Raw genomic sequence first — 6248 nt, forward strand, 5'->3', positions numbered from 1 at the left:
CTGATAAATATGCAGTTGCAATGTGACTGCTGCCAGTGACTCTGTGACCTGCATGAAGTCAGCGGGGGGCAGCCTAACTTCCTCAGCCCTTTCATCAGAATCCACTGCAGGGATATTAAAACCTCTTTAGACTCCAAGAGAAGGGTGATCTGTTTTCCCCACTTGCTTTGCAGTCCACAGTCCGGAATGCTTCTTGGCTTGTTTGTAGAACCCCTTTGCCTGCCCCAGATGTATGCAATAGATATTCCTGAAATTTGATGGTGACCAATTTGATTGGGTCCCAGTTGGGGAGAAAGGCAGCCATATAAACATTTTAAATAGATAAAACAAGTGGGAACCCACAAGGACTTGCGAGAGGCATCTCATTTCCTCATGCCTACTATTTCCTCTTTTCCTTTTCTGAAAGCCCCCATAGTCTCTCCTCTTTTCCTTCTTCCTGCTCTCCTTCTATGGTTGTCAACCTCCAGGTGGGGTCTGGAGATCTCCTGGAATCATAATAGATCTCCCAAATACAGAGACCAGTTCCCCCTTAGGGTTGCCTGCTCCAGGTTGGGAAATTCCTGGATATTTGAGGGTGGAGCCTTGGAGGTGTGATGTTTGGAGAGGGAACCGACCTCAGCAGGGTATAATGCCATGAGTGCACCTTCCAAAGCAGTCATTTTCTCCAGAGGAGCTGATCTTTATCATCTGGAGAGCAGTTGTAATTCCAGGTGATTTCCAGCCTCTCCCCTCCTCCAACCCCACTTTTCCCTGGCTCCATTCCCCAAATCTTCAGGAATTTCCTAAACTGAATTTGGCAACACTATCCTTCTCGCCCAACAGCCATCCTACCTTTATCTACCACTCTGTCTTCAGCTCCCCCCCCCCTCCTCCGGGCAGCCTCTATCTAGGAGAACTGTTTATCCACGCAACACTGTGAGGTAGGTTAGACTGAAAGTATCTGATTGGTCCAAAATCACCTAGTGAGCATTCACAGCAAGATAGAGATTGGAACCTGGGTCTCCTAGATCCTAAGCTGAAGCTCTTAACTGCTGTATGACACTTGCTTTCATAGGGTGGCTGCTATTCTCCCTCATAATACTAGAACACGGGGTCATCTGCTGAAGCTGGAGGGTGAGAGATTCAGAACTGATAAAAGGAAGTATTTCTTCATGCAGTGCATAGTTAAATTGTGTAACTCCCTGGCCCAGGATATGGTGATGGCTGCCAACTTAAAAGGCTTTAAGAGGGGAGAGGACATGTTCATGGAGGAGAGGTATTCATGGCTACTAGTTAAAATGGCTACTAGTCATGATGCATACCTATGCTCTCCAGGATCAGAGGAGCATGCCAAGTGTATTAGGTGCTGTGGAACACAGGCAGGACAATGCTGCTGCAGTCATCTTGTTTGGGGGCTTCCTAGAGGCACCAGGTTGGCCACTGTGTGAACAGACTGCTGGACTTGATGGACCTTGGTCTGATCCAGCATGGCTTTTCTTATGTTCTTAGTAGCTAGCAGCAAGGCCTAGTTGAGTCATGTGGGTCAGGTGGTATCAAGTCACTAGATTTAAGTGTCCTTAGATTTGGCTGACTTGGCTATTAGCATGTAGATAATAGTATTCATGTCTTACCCAGTGGTTCCACAGTTACAGCACCAATAATATTTCTCACAATAAACATTATTGTAATTCCAGGAGATGGATACAGATGTTTTATCATGGTACTTTTTGTTCCACGGTTTACCACAGTTGTAACAAACAAACCCCAGTCTCTAAATCAGGGGTGGGGAAGCAGTTAGTCAAGTCCCTTTAACATGGACCTCTAGGGATTGCTGGGGCCCAGTGCTCCAGAATGCAGGGTTTTTGAAAGCAACACATAACTAGCTTTCCCAGTAAGGGGGCCAAGCAGGCATGGTTCTCTTTAATTTGGATTATTTTATAATATGTGTTCAGCGGTAGCAATGGGAAAAGCTTTCTGAGCCCAGCAGCCTGCCTTTGGGCCATGAATGCGACTAATGCATTGTCGTCAGGGAATAGGAGGTGGGCAGCCCATCGCTGTGATGCAGTGATGTCATGGCAACACATTGTCTGGGGTGGAAAGCTGGTTTGGAAGTTCACTGTGTGTCTCTGTCATTTCACTGCATGCTCAGACCTGACTTGTTAAAAGAATCTTTCAGTTAATAATTAATGCTCGTATGGAAGTGACACAGAGCCCAACGGCTGCCAGATCACAGCCCGACCCCGTTCCCACCTCACATTGTGACACAAAACCAGCTTTTACATGGGCACAGAGAGAGTTATTTGGCAGAGCAGGTTGACATTTGAAGGCAATCGTGAAGCCACAATGTACACAGGGCCCTCATCTTTCCCTCCCAATCCTCTTATATACAATGTGGGGAGAAGACAAGGTTTTTATAGCTTGGCTAGAGGGGGTCTACTTGAGTGACTGAAGGAAAGAATAATTCTAACAGCAATTAAAGGGTATTTTCAGATGTGAGCCTTACATTGGTTTGTGATTAAAACGGTCTAGGCTTGCCTACATCAACCTGTTTTCATTTGCTTTCTGTTACAGTGTCTCTCCTCCATAAACAACATTAATGTACTGCAATCATACTATGAGAAAGGCTCAAAGGCACTTTAGTTTCAAGGTTATCTGAGATGGATGTGTCTGTTACCCCAAAAGGAGTAAGTGGAAACACAAGAATTTCCTTTCCCCTTTCCCACCTTCTGGTTAAAAAAAAGAAAGAAAGAACTGACATAATTTAAAATGCCCAGCAACAATATTTGCCTGTTTGAACTCCAAGGTTTAAAAAAATCACACCAGAAGCAAAAAAAGAGAAAGGCATTCAGCTGCACTTTGCTGGATCCTTAGAATATCTGGTACCTCTCCCCACCAAAATTATTGTGGTGGTAAGAACCCTCTAGTTAACAGTTGTTTGGAGAGTTGTTCTCTTGTACTATACCCACAATACTTTTGAGACTTTTTCAGATTGTGTTCGAGTTATGTGCACTGAAGCATCATCCCATAAAATGTGGATTGTTGCAGGCTGCTTGATTCAGTACATCTGTAATGAGATTGTTTACAGGATCAACACTTTTCCATGATTTCTGCTAGAAGGCCTCTAGTCATCACAGTCGACTGCTTCGCCCTTGGTTTAGCTTATTTTTTTGTCAATTCCCCACCCCCCGCAAACATTTGTATAAGTTTATAGCAGCCTATGTAGGTTCAAGGTCAATTATCAGCCTGCAGCAGTGGCTTAGGGTTGCCGACTGCCAGGTAGTAGCAGGAGATCTGCTAATTCAACTGATCTCCAACCGATAGAGATCAGTTCACCTGGAGAAAAATGGCCACTTTGGCAATTGAACTCTATGGCATTGAAGTCCCTCCCCTCCCCAAACCCCGTCCTCCTCAGGCTCCACCCCAAAAATCTCCCACCCATGGCGAAGAGGGACCTGGTAACCCTACAGTGGCTACATGTCCTGAGATGAATGTCTGATCTCCTTCTGCACTTAATTCAAGCCAGTACTCATTATGGCTCCATCTCAGAACCTGCTTTCAACTTTAGACTCGCCTTTGAGGGGGTGCAGTAATAACAACATACTTTCAGCATCTGCACAGTACTTTGCCACTGATTAACTACAACCATTCCTCACTAATACGGAAATAAAGATCTGATATCCAAGGCAGGGTTTGGGTCCTGGTATCTTTAATTGCGGGGGGGGGGGGGGGCGCACGGGATCCTGGGAGCACCACGTCAAATCTGGGCCTCTTCCAGAACAGATACAGAGTGCTTTCCAAAAAAAAAAGGTTCTTTGCCAAAGGCTCTGTGTCATTCACCTCTGTCACTGTTTCCCAATACTTGATCAGTCAAATGGAATGAGGTCAGCCATTTTGGCTGGAAAGTTCTGCTCATGCCAAGTTTCAAATACGGTTGCTATTAAGACTCCTGTTTCTTCAGGAAAGGCTCAAGGGAGAAATAGAGCTTACGTGGTTTGCCCTGGCTGTGATATTGCTGCAATGCAAGGAAGAAAAAAAGAGAAAGAAATATAGTGTTGTCAGAATCTGGGGCGCTTTCAGCGTTAGCTGGAGACAGTTACTAGGCAACCACTGCACCATGGGACATAGGGAGAGAACTCATCGTTCTCTCAGCAGTGGAGGGTGTTTTGTGTGTGAGAGAGAGAAAGGAAGTGAATGTGTCACAGAGAGTGTGTGGTTGTATGGCATGCAGGTGAGAAAGTGACTCCGTTTTCAGAGCATATGAGGCTGTTTGCCCACACTGGTCATTAGTCTCCTTCAGTCCCAGCAAGACGCAAAATAGTTGAAGCAAATCTTGGTTACCTTGACTCAGCTGGGAGCTCAGCAGGTGACCTTAGGTGAATAAATCCCTGTGTCCCTTTCAGTGCTGTAGTTGAGATATAATGGGAATACCTCACCAATGCTGCCTTGGGCCCTTTGAAGGAGAGAAGTGAGACACAAAATAATACCTTACTCTTAAGACGTGTTAACATAAGACTTAAAAAAAAGCCGTGCTGTGTCTGGTAAAAGGTCCATGTAGTTCTGCATTCTGTTTCCCACAGTGGGCGATCATCAGGCCCTGGAAAACCCGCAACGTGGAAAACTCGGATGCAACTTGAAGCCACAATCCTTGGTTTATATAGTCCTGTAATTAAGCTACCGTGGCTGCCTGGTAGAAGTGATTTGTTAAATAGGACCTCTAATGTACGCGGGGTTGTTTGGGAGTAAGAAGAAGGACAAAAGTCCCACACTGAGGTGTTTCATATCAAGAAGTGCATATAACTGAGATGTACAAAGTAAATGACCATCACTGGCGCATCACCCTCAACAAATCTTTTTTCCCGTCAATGTGGGAGGGGATAGTGGCATCTTCATGAGGAAAGGCTTTGGGGACTTTTTATGTTAGACAAAAGACAGCTAACAGAGAACTTGGATGACCCAGGCTAGCCCGATCTCATCAGATGGTACAAATTAAGCAGGGTTGGCCCTGGTTAGTACTTGGATGGGAGAATACCAAGGAAGTTCAGGTTTACTACACAGATGCAGGCAATGGCAATGACACCTCTGTTCTTATCTTGCCTTGAAAACCTTACAGGGTTGCCATAAGTTAGATGCAACGACAGTACTGTCAACCACCACCACCAGATTCAGAAGAGACACCCCTCCCCAAAACACTTCCTCACACAATATATAATTGACTTAAGGAATACACCACCACAGCATGTGATGATGACTACTAACCTTTTTTGCTATCAAGTCACAGCTGACTTATGGCAACCTCATAGGGTTTTCAAGGCAAGAGAACTTTGGAGGTGGTTTGTCATTGCCTGCCTCCTTGGATGTCCCCCATCCGATTACTAGCCAGGGTCGACTCTGCTTAGCTTTTATGATCTGATGAGATCAGGCTAGCTTGGGCTATCCAGGTCAGGGCAACTACTGCGTGTGTGTGTGTGTGCTGTCAAGTCACTGCTGACTTATGGCGACCCCGTAGTTTTTTCAAGGCAAGAGACATTCAGAGGTGGTTTGCCATTGCCTGCCTCTGCATGGGCTGAGAGAGTTCTGAGAGACCTGTGACTGGCCCAAGGTCACCCAGCAGGCTTCATGTGGAGGAGAGGGGAATCGAACCCAGTTTTCCCGATCAGAGTCCGCCACTCTTAACCACTACACCACACTGGCTATGGGGACTTTAAAGGTGGTTTACACAAACTCATGAAGGATACAACTATCAGCAGCATGGTGGATCCTCCAGGTTCAGTGACAGAGTACACCACTCAATTCCAGTTTTTGGAGGAGGCAAGGAGGGAAAGAGCTGTCGCCTCCATATCCTCTTTGTAGGCTAACCAGCTACCTTCTACAGAAAACAGAATGTTGGCTGAGATGAACGTTTCAGTCTAGTTCCACCGAGCTTGTCTTGCGTTGCACCTCAGAATCCCAGAAACTTTTAATTCTCCTTCTGCTTAATTTGTGGCTGATGTGTGCCTCCTTTTGGCAACTTGTTTTGAAACTTTTAGGGGGGAAGGTCTAACATCTAAGCATTTTTGTGGCGTGATGAGTCACAATGTTAAGGGATAGTGACTGTGTCTGAGTGGGGGATGTGTGGGGAGGTAAAGGGAGAGATTAGATGGGTGGACAAGTGGTGGGCAGAGGCGTTTCTCAAGGGTTTGTCAGGTGACAAGATAATTTTTAAATAGACTAATGGCATTGTCCAATCTGCTGCTGTTGACTGAGAGTTTGTCCTGTTCTTGTTAGCCTTG

The sequence above is a fragment of the Euleptes europaea genome, chromosome 3 (genome assembly GCF_029931775.1).
Source record: "Euleptes europaea isolate rEulEur1 chromosome 3, rEulEur1.hap1, whole genome shotgun sequence".
NCBI lineage: Eukaryota > Metazoa > Chordata > Lepidosauria > Squamata > Sphaerodactylidae > Euleptes > Euleptes europaea.